Genomic DNA, 16,058 nt, shown 5'->3' with positions numbered 1-16,058 from the left:
CATATGCTTCTTGGAAATATGGGTTAAGTATCACACCAAAGGACTGCAAGTTGAAACACACAGCGTTTTATCAGTTGACTCACTTAAAAGCACAGCAAAGCAAGTATTTTAACTTGAACAAGTAGAACAGGAGACAGATCTGAAATACATTGGCACATAGCTGTTTTCCTTCCAACCCAGTGTGGGTCTGAGAAATAATAATTAGCAGTTGTGTAGCACAATAAATCTTCAAAGTGCCTTCAAATCTTAATCAGCAAACCCTAATAACATGCTGTTCCTGCAAGAAAGGTAAGTAATTAGGCAGATAGAATGGGACTGGGCAGATTCTTCAGTGATTCTATTCTAAGATTCTAAGATTCTATTGTTGGAGCTCCAGTCGCTTGGACAAAGCTCTTCTTTATCACCCAAGCCTCTGAATACTGCTGTGCATTAAATGTCCTCAAACATTTGCACGTTGAAATAGCCAACTGCATGGCCTGGGGATCTGGTTGAGATAAGAGATAGTCACCCTCTTGCTTGAGCTCTCTGCAGTTGCGGAGACCTTGGTCTGAAGAGTCTCCCCAGTGCTCATTCCAGAGCACCTGTCAAGATTTGGTCACTCGAACAAGAGTGGCGTCAGAACTTTAAGGGAAATGGATTTTATTTTGAAGAGCTTTCCTGTTTACCCATGCACCAAGCCTAGGACTTTGTTGTGTTGATGATAGTGGTAAAATTGGAAGTGATTTCCCCAGCACTTTAAGTAAGTGAGCCTGTAAGCATTGGTCTGGCTGCCACATTTTAGAAGTGTGAGAAAGTGTTGGTTAGCTGCCTGATGCTCTGTCAGTCACCTTTCCCTGCTTACACAAACACTGGAATTTCGCTGTTTTAAAATGAGCTGGTCAGTGAAACAAAAAGACTCAAGTCCTGCAGTGGTGTGTCATGGTGCAGGAAATATCTGTGAGCAGTTGCCCTAAGCTGTCACTTTCCATGGGACAAGCTCAGATGGAAAGCAATGAATACCAGAGTAAGTTAATGTTGTATGTCGCCAGTTAAGTATTAATGAAATCTGTGCATCTGTAAAGAAGGGTGGAACTTCTGAAAGCAGTGTTTCCCAGCCCCACCTCCTCCTGAAGTGTAGAGGAGGAAGCTGGTGTTTACAGATGGGAAGGGCAGAAGACGACTCTTTGGTGCCGTTTTTATTTTGTCCAAGCTTCTCTTTTGTGCCACTTAAATACCTGGTGAGCGAGTAGGCATATTCTTTGTGCATCATTATCTATTAAAATGCCTTCATAAAAGGCAATTGAGTAGTCTGCCTTGGGACAATGATATGCTGGGTGAATTTGAAATCCAATTGCCAGGATAGAGATCTGCTCCACTTAGCTTATGAAACTCCTTAGGAAAAGAAACAGAGGTGAGAAGACTTTGTTCTTAGGGTTTCATTTGTTGTTCTTCATCTTTTATGTGTAAATTTATAATGTCACACCAACAAGCCACAGAAATGTCTGCGAGAAGTATGTCAAGCACCACAGGAGCCGTAATATCGAAACTGCTGATTTTTGGTTGCTGGTATTTGGAGGGATTACGAGAGTTTTTGCAGGACATTTAGTGTCATTAAGGATTTGTAGGTAATACTGTAATGGCAGATTTCAAATTAGGTGTCACGTCAGCTAATTGTACCTGTTTCAAACAGTTTATTGTCAGCGTAGATGAGATGGGGACATTGGAAAAGAGAGGGAGGCTTTACCTTCCATTTCACAGCTGGAAGCAAAACACAGAGAGAAAGGAACTGATGTAAAAATGACAGGGAAGTGCTGAAATTGTGATTTAATCACAAACTTCTTAGTGCCCTAGTCCAGTGCTTGGGCTAGCCTCTCAAAAAATACCCATCACATTTTCTGTAGACTCTCAGGTAAAAAGACTTCAGGCTTGTGTGTGCTTCTGCTTTGTTCAGGGAAGGACGTGTTTGGGGTTGGGGAGTATTCTCTTAGCTCTGAATGAAGAATTGTTTTTTTTTCTTGCGAAATTGTCTTAGTCAAGAACATTAGTCTGTACCCATGGGAGAAATGTGGGAGTGAACTTCCTATAGAGCTTGCTGAAGTTCTTGAAAATGAATCTGAAAATGGTCTTCATGTCGTATCGACATCTGCCTGTGTGTGGTGCAGGTGCTTGGTTTCAGGCACACATATGAGGAAGTTTCTTAAAAGTGGCATCTCTGAAGTCTGTTTCATTTAGGGAAAAAAAAAAAGTATCTTGAGCTGAAATACTACCTGGGTGACTATTCTTTCTTGATGCTGCTGTTGCAGATGTGTACATGTGCTGTGATCTTGAAATTGATGCTTAGTTTAAGAGGGAAAATTCCGAACCTATTTAACTCTTTGCTCTTTCCCAAGTGAGAGGACTTAAATACAAGTTCTTTACTGCCTTTTCAGGAAATACAGTTCAGGTTTGTTGCTCTTGAACTCTTTTTTAGGGGAAAGTTGTTGGATCATGCAGTTTTTCTAAAGGTAGAATATTCTCTTCATTGCAGTTGGTGCAAGACCCTGGATAACTCAGTGGAAACACCAAGTTCTCTCCAGTTTACTATCCTGTATCTCAAAAGCTGTGTGTGTGTACATATATGTAGTTGTAGGTAGGTACAGGTGATGCTCTGTCCAGGTCCAATGACAGCAGTCTTCCCAGCACATTCCAGGATATCCTTGTACGTCAGAATCTTAACACCACGACTGTTTGCTGTGCAAAACAAAAGGTATGTAATGCTGTAGTTAGGCCAGGGTACTGCAGAAACCGTTTCATATGCTGTTGACTTTGTTGCTATTTCAGAATCAGCACTAAAAGGCGTGAAAAGTTGATTATGTAAATAATATTTATAGCCAAGTGGCATACTTCAAGATGTAAGCATCTGTGAGTTCATGCCCATTCTGTAGTCTTTCTTGATTCTTCTTTGTGTGATGTGCTAAGGTACAGGGCAGGCCCTCAAAGCTTTTACAGGAGGAAAAAAAAGGAACGGAATATAAAGGCTTTCTAAGTTATTTCTAAGTACAGGCACAATGTGACTTATCTCATTATCACAAGGGTTATAGATGCTCTTGTTTTCAGCTCCTTGTTTGTGCAGGGGAATTGGTTCCTAGTAATTAATTTTATGTGCCAGAAGATGTTTATTTCCCTCTTTATTATTAGCTTTTTCAGCATCTCAGTGGTGTGTGTAGATTGGCTACTGGATCTTTAGTTTTTCATGTAAAGGGTAACCTGCGCCGCTGGCGGTCCCAGAGTTTTTGTGGGGTCACCAAGGAAAGGTAAAGGGACCGGACTCATAAAACCATGTCTGCTATCCCAAAAGCCTGTAGGATGTTGCTGTTGAAATCTTCGCTACAACATTTGTGACTTAGCAACTGCCTTGGTGCTAAGCGTGTCGAAACCTTCTTGATGGGGCTTCTGAGTTTTTCTGCTTACCGCTTCTGTAGTTGAGTTTTAAAACATTAAATGGATTAGAGGGGACTAAATTGAAGATTGAAGCTTACTGAAGCTGTTACAAATGTCTGTGTTCGTGCTTCCCAACAAAGTCTCGCCTGGTTTAAATGATGAAAGATTTCAGCTTGCATGTTGCCTGAAGTTATGAAGGCATGAAAAAATGAAGTATTTAGATCTTTTTTTTTTCCCATGTCATGTCTGGGTAGTTGAACACTGTAGCAGTCTTATTCCTGGAGATGGCTCATCACGATAGCAGTGCAGTAAGGGATCTTTCTGTTTCTTGATCTCCTCTGTTGTTGCAGTTTATGGAGTGCAACAATTGATAATTACTGCCTACCCATTTAGCGCAAAATTTAATGTTTCAATCAAGAATTACAGAATGGAGAAGGAATGGATGTATTGCTTTTTAGTGTCCTTCCCATATAACCAGTAAGTGGAAGATCCCATCCTACTGCTTAGGATTACGGTCAGTGAAATAATAGCTCCCTTTTCACAGGTCTGAGCCAAGCTGTATTTGCCAACAGTGAGTTAACCGTGAGTCTGAGTGCCAGGCAAGCAAGCGTTTGATGCAGTGGTGCGAGCACTACTTCCATTCTTTGTTTGGCATGTCAGTGAGTATCAGCACGCGTGTTCCTTGGAATGAGTCTCTGCAGTACACACCACTGGCTGGACAACTGGCCGGTTTGGGTTATGTGGAGTTGTCCCTCCAGCAGCCTCATTGCAGAGCATTTGTTATTTCCTAACCTGGTGTGTTTCACCAGGTAATAAATTATGTTTTCTCCTGAGGGAGTCCCTTTATGGTATTTCTTTCAAACATCTTAGTATATTTCAAATATTGTTTTATGTTTGAGGTATATTTTCTTGCTTGTCATTCTGAAGCACGTGTTCTTTTGTTTTATGCAAGGCTCAAAAATGGATTTATTTTCATTAATTTGTCTTCAGAACAAGTCAGCATATTGATAAGTGTTAGAAATCTGTAGATGGAGTAGCAGCAAAAGATGATAACACATCTACCTAATTAGAGGATATCTCATGACCTAGAAGGCCTAGCATGTGAAAATAGCACTAGAAAAACAGTATTTTTGGGCAGTGCACACAGCTTTAAAAAAAAAAAAAATGCTTCTGTCCTTCTTCTTCTTCTGGGATGCTGGGGCATCTTTATTTCTCTCTGGTCTAGGTTATGCGCGTTACCAGAATGTCCCTGTCATCTCGTATAAGCGGTGGAGGCCTCTGCCAGCTGAGGTTTCTCCTTGATAAAGGTTGGGGTGAGGTTTCAACTTGCAAGTATTTGCGGGTCTGCCACTTACTGAGAGCTGTTACACTTTATTCCTTTTCAGCCAGGAGGTTGCTCAAACTCCAAAACAGAGACATTTGCCTGGGAAGTCTGCTGTAGTGATACACTTACTAGGATCTGCAACTGTAACTGTTAGAGGAAACAGCAAAACCTTACAGTTCTGTTTCCTCAGTGAGGTTTCTTCTCCTCTTTAGCTGGCAAATGCACGTGCTTAAGAACAAGAACCTTAAATTTTGAACCGTTCAACTTTTCAGCGTGCCCTGTCATCACAATCCCTTCAATGACCTTAATAATGAATTTAAAGATTGTCTGTTGACAAAGATTGCTCGCTGGCAGTGATCAAAGTGTGTTTCATCAGCTATAGAGCCTCATTTATTGAGTGGCTTTGCAGTGAGGCTATCACGTGTGGAGCAGCCAAGTCAGCCTGAAGCTTAGAACTGAATTAGTGGCGTAGCTTTGTAAAGTTGTTCCACGTCTAGTTAAAACGTGTGTGCTGTTGGTGATTGTTGCAAGACGATCATCTTGTATGTAAAAGAAAAACGTAAGCCTGATTTTTTGGTTGTTCTGTCACAGAATGCTAAAGAAACCCCTCAAATGGTTTCCATTATCATTTTGTTATTTTACTTGCCTGTGTCCTCTTGAGCAGAATGGAAAATAATTTCTATGCTGGAGGATTGTTTGATTTGTCAGGTAGTGCACACAGCCAGGAGAAAACATTTTCTCTTATTTTCAGTGTCTGCAGACGTTTGTGACTGAGTGGCCACTAAAAGCCAGGTGACCACAGGGCATTCCAGGTACTTCAAAACCCTTGGCATGTTTTTCTCTAGTGAAATCTGATTTTCCCTAGTGGAATTTGAGAACGTGAGTTAGTGTCTTCACAGCAAACAAGAAAATGCTCTGTGCAGGACTGAATTAGAGCTGTGTTACTGGACCAGAGTGCCCTGTGTCCTAATAGTGTAAATGTGTTCAGAAAGGGATTAGACAAATCGACAGGACATAGGCCGTTAGTGGCTCTGTGACTTGGCTGTGCCGCTCAAACCTCGATGCAGCCAAAGAGCCCAAACACTGGGAGCTGTGAAGCTGCAGTTAGTTCCTGCATGGTTGTTCATCCTTTTTGTCTGGGAATCCTTACGGACACCTGAAGGAGCAGTGAAATGACAGGTGGTTGAGTAATCAAGGGAGTTAGCTGTCACGCACACAGCTTTGTAGAGTGAAAACAATTGGTCAGGAAGAGAGGAGGAAAAAAAGACAGGAACACCCCGGTGCTATCACTGAGCATCTGTTGCATTATTAGGTGGTGTTAAAGAGGAAGGTGAAACTGGAAGCTCTCACTGCTTGACATAATAATGAAACAGTTTTGGCAAATCTATTCAAGTATGAATCGTTCAGTCACCGCAGAGTGTTAAGGAACATGGTACTGATGTGTGTGCTGGTGGATACACGCACGTATTGAAGTGTACCTATGGCTTTTAAGATGGTTTCCCTTACATAATAAGCGTTAAAAGGTCATTTTTTATGGTAATTGAGTTCTAGGTAGATATGAGTTAGAAAATACTGGATGCTAAGGTGTTGTTTTTTTTTTTTTTTTAACAACTTCAGATAAATTAACAAGCACCATCTGAAGAAAGTAAACTTGCAGGTATGCTTTTAAATGTTGTATTCCTAATAGCAAAAAAAAAAAAAAAAAAAATTAAAAAAAAGATAGAGCTACGAAATGTAGTGTAACAGAGTTGGGCCTTTTATACCTCATTAGATGTTTACGTGTAGGAAGAGGTATTAAACGTTCACACAAAAAGTAACTCTTGAAGAGTAAAATGCAGTGGAATGTTAAAACAAGCACTATGTGCAGACAGGTGTCACTTTGCACAGTAGCAGTGCAAATCCTGAAGTTGTAAATCTCACCTGCACAGCTAGGCTTAGTTGGGTCGGGTACATGGGCATTTCTGCCCTACACAATTGTACTGTGCAGACCTGAAAGCAGAAAAAAAGAAATTTGACTAGTAATTGGAAGAACAGGAGTAATTAAGCAAGCAAGCAAAAAACCAACTTGTGGGGTTGTAAATTGGTTGATTTCTTCTACGGATGAGAAACGTGTTCACGAAGAACTGACGGGCAGTCTGTAATGATAAAAGGCATTCTTTCTGTTCTTGCTTGCCTCAATATCAGATGTTATTTTCTGTTGGCACTAGTACATGTGCAGTTTGCTGTGTGTGCTCTTTTGCCTTGCATGCTGAAATAAGCATATAACAGTCGAAAAGAGGATTTCTTAACTCAAACCTCCTAGTTATGTGATGCTGTCAGGCAGTGACAGGTTCTTTGTCTTTTAGCACTAAGTATTAAACAGCCAAATAGAACAAACAAATTGAATTTAATTTGCTATGTGGAATTTTCCCTGGTGCTTGCATACTGCAGAATATACTTCGCAGTATTACAGAAAATATTTTTTCTGCCTGACATTAACTCAATTCTTTGATATATGCATTAATTCTCGCTGATTCTGTCCCACCCATTGCTTTTGCTTTGAGAATATTAAAGAATTGAAGATCACAGAATTTGACTTGTCACCGTAGTGTGAACTGTAACTTGGGAAGTCTGCTGATAATGCAAAATGGGCTGTTTCTGCTTCCCTTTTCAGTGGTTTTGAAGAAGTGGAAGAGAAACCATTGCCTGTCTAGACTTCAATAATTTCTATATACAATTACTTTTTATGCAGACAGCATTCGTTTCAAGGCTTATGATGTTTTTTCAATGATACACTATGAAGACAGTTTATTTCAAAAACAAGGTGGGGGGAGAGGCTGTTGTGCCAACAAGTAAAATGCATTTAATAGGAGTGATTGCATTTAGTTTTGGAGCCCCGGGATATATTATCTATAAACTGTCCCCAGTGAATTTTTCTTCTGGTGCAGAAGTGAGATTTTCCTGTGTGACAAAAGCTGTAGTTAGTGAGCAGGAGCCTCTTTAAGGCAGAGCAGCTGTAAATCGCGTGTGAATTTCAGGTGGGAAAAGTTTGGGTTTCCTTCTTCCTTTTTCTTGGCCCCAGCTGCCAGCTGGAGCTGCTGGGGTTTTCATTGCCTGTTTATATACACTGGGATGTAGCGCACAGAGTGAAGTCTTACAGCCAGTTTTACAGAAGTGCAATTATTGTGGAAGACCACTGAAAAATGGAAGGGGTTGCTGATCAGCATGATAAGAGGTGAAGTTAAAGTTAGTGCCAGCTGTCTTCAGTTAACATTTCTGCCAAAACTCAAAATTTTCATCTCTGCCTTTTAAAATGCAGCCTGTGAATTGTTGTAAGCAATTATTTCACCCAGCAGGACTAGGGTAATATTCTGCTTCCAGGTAAGTGGATGAAAAATGGGCAGTAATGTAAACCAAATCATGAAAATGCTACCAAAGGACTTGAGGAAGAAATAATTTCTTATGTAATTGATTAGTAATGATAGTAACGATCCACAGAGTATCTTAGGTTGGCTAGCAAGACCTGGCAACTTTAGCAATTCATTTTTTTTTTATGATTTCCAATACTGCTCCCTTGCCCCTAAGTTGGGTATCTCTTCCTTGGCTAAAACGTTTGTGTACGTGCTCGTGCAAGCACGCTTTCTTGCTCTCCTGCTTCTCTTCACCAGCTGATGACATCTTGACTGTGTCTTGTGTTCCTCTGCACAGTGAGGAACCTACAGATTATTCCTCCTTATAGACTGAGAAAGTGTTAAACTCTTCAACTTTTGTAAGATTTCCCTTCTCAAAATTTGGCCTTTCCCTTCCTGTTGGCTTTGGTTTTCTCTGTGCCTCCTTTTGTTAGTATCAGTGTGGGTGGTTGTGTAAGTGGTGAACTTTTGACGCTTCTCACTGGTTATCTTGTTCTACTTTTTCTCAGTTCAGCATATGCAGTCTGAGGTTAACCTATACAAGTGGAGCAGTTTTTGTTTATTTGTTACAAAAATCTTGAGAGGGTGCGAAGAAGTGGCAGTAGATTCTCATTCAAGTATCTGTGATTGCAGATAAGTGATGGCTTCCCATGTATAAAATGAGGCTATTGCTGTTTTTCATTAGTACGTTTAGTCTGATAATTAAGTAAGAGCGGCATGGCACAACAGAGATTCTGCCAACTCCTGTAATGTGCTCATCGACGGAGTGGTAAGTGGTGCTATTTATGGCTTGGGCTTCTCTTTGGTTTTTAGGTCTCTGGAGGGAACTTGCTGGATATTAGGAGAACTTAAACTGCATCTTTTGGCTAGGCATAAATTCCATAACGCTTTATGCTTGGAGCTAAATGGAAGACTTTATAAGGCAGGCCTGACAGTATGGCATAAAAAGTAGGTGTTGGAGAAAAGGGGCTTGGAAGAAGAAGGCAGTGTAACTACTTTCTAGACCAAGAACTTGGTGCAGGTGATGGTTGCATTTCTTCTCTGAAGTTTAAAAAGATGATCCAAAAATATCAATTAATGGCAGGACTGGATGCCTTCCAGTGTTATAACTTGCAAAAGACAGAAAATGAAGAAAGAAAACGAACCTAATTAATGAATTTAAGCACGCACAACTGATGTATTTAATGTGGAAAAAATACTATTTTTTCCATTCAATTTTTTAATTTCTCTTTTGTATCCATTGAACTCTGAACTTTTAGTGAGTATCACAATTCTGATAATGGTGGCTTTACAGTTTATTCCACTTCCCCTCCAGAGCTAATGACAGACTGCAGTATTTAGCTTGGATGTGTGAAGGAGCTAATTGGAGCTGAAGACATCGTTTATTTCCTTAGCGTGTTTGAGTTTTATATGTTCTAATGAGGGGATTTTTCAGGCTTTTCTACTGCTGTGGACTGACTGTTCCTTCTGGTGATTTCTCAGGTGTAGCATGGTATTTGGGATGGCTGGAAGCTTAATATTGAACTCAGTGTTTACCGGGTGCCAGAAGGAGAGGGAGCTCCAGTTCAGGTGGCCTTGGGGGCACCCATTCCCACTTGGCCCACGTATATTGGAGTGGATTCTCCAGTCTGCACAGTTGTTCTTATCCGATACCACTATAGCCATCAGTTAACTAACTTTATTCTTATAATTCTTTTCCCAACTTCAAAATATTCAAAACTTCTGGAAGTGTTTTTCCAGTTTGATAACTCATCATTAAAATTCAGTATTTTATGAACAAAGTTTGCAGGCATTGCAGGAAGGAAAAAATAGGATTGTTATGGAACTTGTATCCATTCATGGAAGTGATGAAAGCTGGGATGAAGTTTGTTGTATACAGGCCATTTTATGTTAGATTTGAGCTCTTACATTTTGGAAGAATGATTTTGTTTTATTGCCTCAATGTGGTGTTTTTGCTTATTTTAGTTCCTCTGGTTAGTGTTTTCTGTGAGTGAAAGGGTTGGGCTTGCGCTGCTGAACATGGAATTACCACAAAGCTTTAGAAGACAGCAGAATTTGTTGCATTCTTTAGCTGGCCTAACTCTCTGTGGTCTAGCTGCATCAATAAGGAAATGCCAGTACTGTTATATTATCCTTCTCTTCTCATTTCAGTTCATCCCTCACAGGGCCGTGGGTTCAGAGGTTCCTACAGCCTCCTGCTCGCTTCCATTCCAGCACGGTGAGCGCACTTTGCACGTGGGCATTGTGCGCATAGATCCCCAGTCCGACCTGCTCTCTGCTGCTGCTCAGAGGAATATTGTTAAATGAGAAGGAAGATGATGCTGGCACTTGCATTCCTCTCACGGTTTGTAGGCCTGCAGAGGAAAAGTTTCTGCTAGCTTGTCCTTGTTATGCAGCCAAGGGTGTAATATGGCTCTTTGTCCTGTAACTCTCCGTATATGAATGAATTTATCATCCAGACAAAGCAGGACTTCCTGAACTCTGCTTTTTGGTGACAGAGGGCTTGGCGTTGTGTAATGGGAGGAGGTGCTGCTATCTTGTTTTTCCTGTTCCTTGGCAGTGCCACCTTCTGTGGCTTGTTCTGTCCTGTAATCTCACCAAGTACCAAAGCACCGAGGAGCACAGCAGGTGGCTGGATGGGGCGCAGAACGAAATCAGATGTGTGGTGCTGCGGACTGGTGGTGGCTTTGGGCAGCCTGCCTTGCGTGGAAGATCTAGTGAAGACTCCTGTAAATCACCCCTGCAGCTATTGCACGTTCCATCAGCTGATACCGAAGCTCGTGTTCTTTGTGGCAAGCATCCCTTTTGTGCTCTGCAACCCACTGAATATTTTGGCGCTGTAACCATACCCTTGGTAAGGGTTTGAAGCCGGGCAGCGGTAACAGGTGGAGGAGTCTCTTATGAAAGAAGCAATGTCGTGTCCCATCTGAAAGAAAAGCACTAATAATCACATCACCGTTGAGGGCAGTTAAGACCTGAAGAATGTCATGGCTGTAGGACTAAATAAATTAAGCACAGCACCTTAATTTGAGGTGAATCAGAAACTGGGCGTGTGTTGGAAATTTGTTCAAGGGGCAGTATAGTCAATTTAATAGCTGTTAAGTCGTGAACAGCATATTGAATCATATAATTGGATATTTTTCCGAAATGCAATAAGCAGAGTGACAGGCTGAGGGACTCTCGTTTCCTGATCATGTTCCTGTTAGCTTGTGTAATTCTGGTATAAAGCCCTACGTGGTGTGTCAACTCATGTTTTAGAGCAAGATCGTGATTTCCTAACCATAGGCGTTCCAAGTCTTCAAGTGGCTTTGTCTACTAATTAATCTGGAGCTAAAACCTCCTAATTGCAGGATTTAAACTAGACAGTATAAGCTGCTCGGGAAGCTTTTGGCTTCCATGGAGGTACCTTTAAAAAGCAGGCATCCGTGACCAAAAAACCAACCAGCACAAGCAGATGCTTCTGAGTTTTGGGAACTCCTGTAATGAAGTGGTAAGGAGTAATAGCCTTCCTATAAAGATCAGCTTATCTTGCCTAATGTCTCTGTTTGTTTGACAGCATGAAAGAACATGCTGCATGTGAGCTGCCCTCTTCCAGATATTTTTGACACGCTGCACAATTTGTGCCCTGGATAGGGAGTAGGTATGCAGAGCATATGTACCCCCATAGTCTTAACTTTTCTTGTGTGCATGGGAATGGAAGAAAATGCAGAAAGAAGGTATCTGCAGTCTACAAGAATAAGTGATAACCCTAGTTGTCGTGGTCTGTATGCTTATGCATGCAGCTGGGAGGCAGAAAGAATCTCCATGTTTGTGCTGCATGCATCTGAATCAGAGCACGAGGATCTTCTGTATTATCCTGTCCTTTCCTCATTGGTTTCACCAAATAATGTTTAAGACAGGTAATGTGCAGACCTCTTTGGCAGCTCACCCAGATTTTATATTACATTGGCAGACGGTCACTCAAGGGGTGGAAAAATGCGATGTAGCCCTGTACAAGGACAATGTCCATGACTTTCAGCAGACTGTTTCTCATCTTGGCTTCATTTCATGAAGGGAAAACATATTTTACATCACGCTAACAGGTGCTAAGTGCTTTCAAGAAGTAGTATCACAGAATCACAGAATTTCTAGGTTGGAAGAGACCTCAAGATCATCGAGTCCAACCTCTGACCTAACACTAACAGTCCCCACTAAACCATATCCCTAAGCTCTACATCTAAACGTCTTTTAAAGACTTCCAGGGATGGTGACTCCACCACCTCCCTGGGCAGCCTGTTCCAGTGTCTAACAACCCTTTTGGTAAAGAAGTTCTTCCTAACATCCAACCTAAAACTCCCCTGGCGCAACTTAAGCCCATTCCCCCTCGTCCCGTCACCAGGCACGTGGGAGAACAGACCAACCCCCACCTCTCTACAGCCTCCTTTAAGGTACCTGTAGAGAGCGATAAGGTCGCCCCTGAGCCTCCTCTTCTCCAGGCTGAACAAGCCCAGCTCCCTCAGCCGCTCCTCGTAGGACTTGTTCTCCAGGCCCCTCACCAGCTTTGTCGCCCTTCTCTGGACAAGTAGTTACAGAATTTTATTTTATGGAAAAGCTGGTCACTGATGGAGAGCAGTTTTCTATATAGGACATGTCTAGAGAGCTGACAAACCCCATTGAAGTGCTTCTGTAGGAATGTCCCTATCCTGTGAAACGTGTCAGTGTTGTACCTGCAGTACCACGCATGTGGAACCAGGCTGGTTTCTGGGCAGATGGAAGTCTGTTCCTGCTGTTGCAGCCCATCTGCCGGTACCAAATCTGTTTGGACAAATGCTTACAGAAACTTACTTTAAAGCTTCCTTGGCCAAAACCCTTAATAGGCTTTAGAGGCCCTGTCATTTGGCTTTCAGGTAGTCCATGTTTACTGCTAGAAATAAATGAGTGTTCCTGCTGCTCTGCAACTCCGTTTGTCCTTCAGGGCTTTTCTCCTCTCCTGGAAGGGAAACTTAACAATGGATTTTCTGGTGTATATGAAGAATGTATGTGTAGGCAAAAGCACATATACAATTTGTATAGGTGTGTGGTAATGTAATGCACTCACACCCAGATGTGTATGTGCACATCCATGCTCTCTCATGGGTATGTGTCCTTAAAAACACACGCTTCCTGAAGGCTGGTGTAAAGAAAGCCAGGTATGTAATCGCACTTCCCAGTGCTTCCTATTTCCTTAGAATCAGTCTGCCTTCATTTGAGGAAACTGTGATGGAGCAGCAGCTTATCAGCTGTCGTCCTAATTGCTCTGCGTAGGACCATCACTCCACGGACCCATGAAATGCAGCCAGCGGCTTATCTGCATCCCTGCTGGTCCCTTGGAGCGCACACGTTTCTCGGTGAGGTCTCAGTAAGAGGATGGGCTATCATCAGATACATCTGCTTTGAAGAGGGAGTTTGCTTGAAGTTGCTTTTCACTTGGAAGTGGCTGAAATCATGTTAAACAGTCGGTGATTCTCCCTCTGCAGCCCTCTGCCACTTCAATTTCTTGAGCAGAAATCTTTGCACAGATTTTAATGTGCGTCGGGGGAGCATAGATAATATCTCTTAAATTGTATTTTGGGCATATCAAAAGCATATAGCTGATGTCTTGTCATACCATATCTTCATTCTTACTCCTACCTAAGGATGCTGCATACCAAGTTAAGCTTTTCTGAGAGCAAAATGTCTCTTCCTGCTGTAGAAGAGCGAAGAAAATGCTGCGCTCTTTGAGGAAGACTTGATATTTGCTACTGATCTTGAATTGGTTCAATTTAAGTAGAAAAAGGACCTCCCAGCCTGTGCATTGGTCCTAAAAAATGCTGTTGTTCTTGTGTATACAGCTCTTGACAGCTGAAACGTAGGCTTCTGTTCTGTCTTGTCTGTTTTTCAGGGTAGAAATTGAGCCTTTCACAATGAGAATTAGTCATCTCTTGTGTGAGTAATAGCTTTATTCCCAGACAGGTGAGTTCACAGATAAGGTATCTGTGGTGTCATCTAGCTGCAGACCTCGTAATGCTCTGTTCCTTGTGCCGTGTGGCACTGCAGTTTCTTTTCCAGAAATGAAGCATGAAATTGTAACTGTCTGGAAAGGTAGCAGTGTTGGTTTTTTTCCTGCTGCAAGTCCTGGGATTCTCTGGTGGTTGCCTGTGTCTGGGCAGTATAAGCAGTCACTTAGAGAAGCTGCCATTCCTGAGGAGTTGGGAGTGTTACTCCCTTGAGCATCAAAGATAGAAGAAAAGGTGCAAGGTAGGCCCTACAGATAGTAAGGACAGATAATCTGCTGGCTGCCAGAGATTTATCCTGGCTGAGCACACAAGCTGTGTTCCCTGCTAGCAGATCACTAGTCGGAGTATGCAAGTGTGCTGACTGCAAATTAAAAACACAGCAGAGTTGTTCCTCAAATCAGCATATTTCTCACATGAGTACCATACCATAGATTCTTCTTACTAGGGAGAAACTGACCGGTCACATGCATGACACTAACAGGGCTTTTTGCTCATATACCCCCCTTCCTCCATGGGGCTAAAAATATGAAAAACGGAGCGAACCCTGCAGCTCAACCATCATGACAGCAGCAAATGAAAGTGATTTGTTGAAGGATTGGACTTGAATATATAGGATTCAAGTCTGGTTTTGAAATAACACGTCCTGGGGGAAGTCTTCATACTTGTTAAGATGATTTTGAATTTAACAGCAATTTCCAAATACTGCTACAGTCTTAATGATTGTCTTACTAAAGTTGGTGAGAATTATTTTTTTTTCAATATTTTATCATCTCAGTTTCATGATATCCTTACACCTATTTGAAAGTCAGCCATTTTCTTTGGGGGGGGGGGAAATGTAAATCTTCCTGAACTGAACTTTCTTTTTGTAATGCTGCATCCAAGAAATTTGAGGACTCCTACTCTTTTGGCAAGATCTGTGCCTAGGTTCCTGCTGATCCAGTCACGCTGCCTTCATTTACACTCATTATTGCCTTACTGCGAGGGATGTTGCGCTGAGAAGGGATAGTTATAAAGCAAGGGATCGTTCTCTGTTACTGAGAAGGGAAAGATTAATATCTAACAGAATCTGAACCCAGCGGTACTAGAGACTGTATCTAGTGTGTTGCAGTCGGCATCGCCTCATCATGGCAGGAGAGAGCTTAGTTGTGAAACAACATTTCAGTGGTATGTGCGCCACTGTTGCTGCTTCTCCAGCGAGAGCTCACGTTCCTGCGTTGCTTGCGGGAAGAGCTGCAAGTGCACAAGGACAGGCTTCAGTCACGACCTTTTTATAGCACGTGAGGAATGTGCAGCTCTTCGCACAGCGGCGGGGGAGCTGGAGGTGCCATTCGCAGGTGGTGTCAGCGTGGTCTGGCTTAGGTGTGGCGACAGCGCCTGTCACCAAGGCAGACCTGACCGCGGCGGTGTCATCCCTGAGGATACATCATCCGAAGAGCCCGACTGCCTCTGTGCACCAGGAAGAGCAGCATGGAGGGAAGGCATCTTCACTGAGACTGCTGCACCTCCTGGAATTGGTTTGAGCGGAGGAATGTGGCAGCGCATCGCTGCCTCAGGAAATTAGGCTTTCAAGAGCAAGGCGTGTTTTGCTTGCGATTGTTTTGTGTCGGTGGAAGAGTTTCGTCTGTTGTGTGAACAGGGGTGCTAGGGGTTCATCTGTTACTTGAGAAGTGTTGATGTTACCCAGCTGTCTTTGCAGCCCTGAAATTTCTGCTTTTTCCCTTTATAAAGTTTGTATTAGTCACAAGTACTCCGTCACTACTTAGCAATTAAAATGAAAGTTGTGAGCCGGAGAGACGCAGCAAGGAGACGTGCCTATCCGAGGTGGAGCTGATCAGCAGCAAAATAAGGGAGTTACCCAAGGATCTTACACTGACAATTAAACCAAGAGAGGGATACGAGAGTCATGCCCTGATTTATGTGGATTATGCTTAC

The 16,058-nt window shown here is 42.3% G+C and overlaps 1 protein-coding gene across 1 annotated transcript in view; it reads left to right on the top strand.

The window, feature by feature from the left end:
• PTPN13 (protein tyrosine phosphatase non-receptor type 13) overlaps window positions 1-16,058 on the top strand; it is a 109,066-nt gene that overhangs the window by 2,240 nt on the left and 90,768 nt on the right. The window lies entirely within an intron of this gene.

The sequence above is a fragment of the Anas acuta genome, chromosome 4, assembly GCF_963932015.1.
Source record: "Anas acuta chromosome 4, bAnaAcu1.1, whole genome shotgun sequence".
Taxonomy (NCBI): domain Eukaryota; kingdom Metazoa; phylum Chordata; class Aves; order Anseriformes; family Anatidae; genus Anas; species Anas acuta.
Note: the sequence above shows the minus strand (reverse complement) of the source record. Positions and strands in the feature narration are given on the sequence as shown.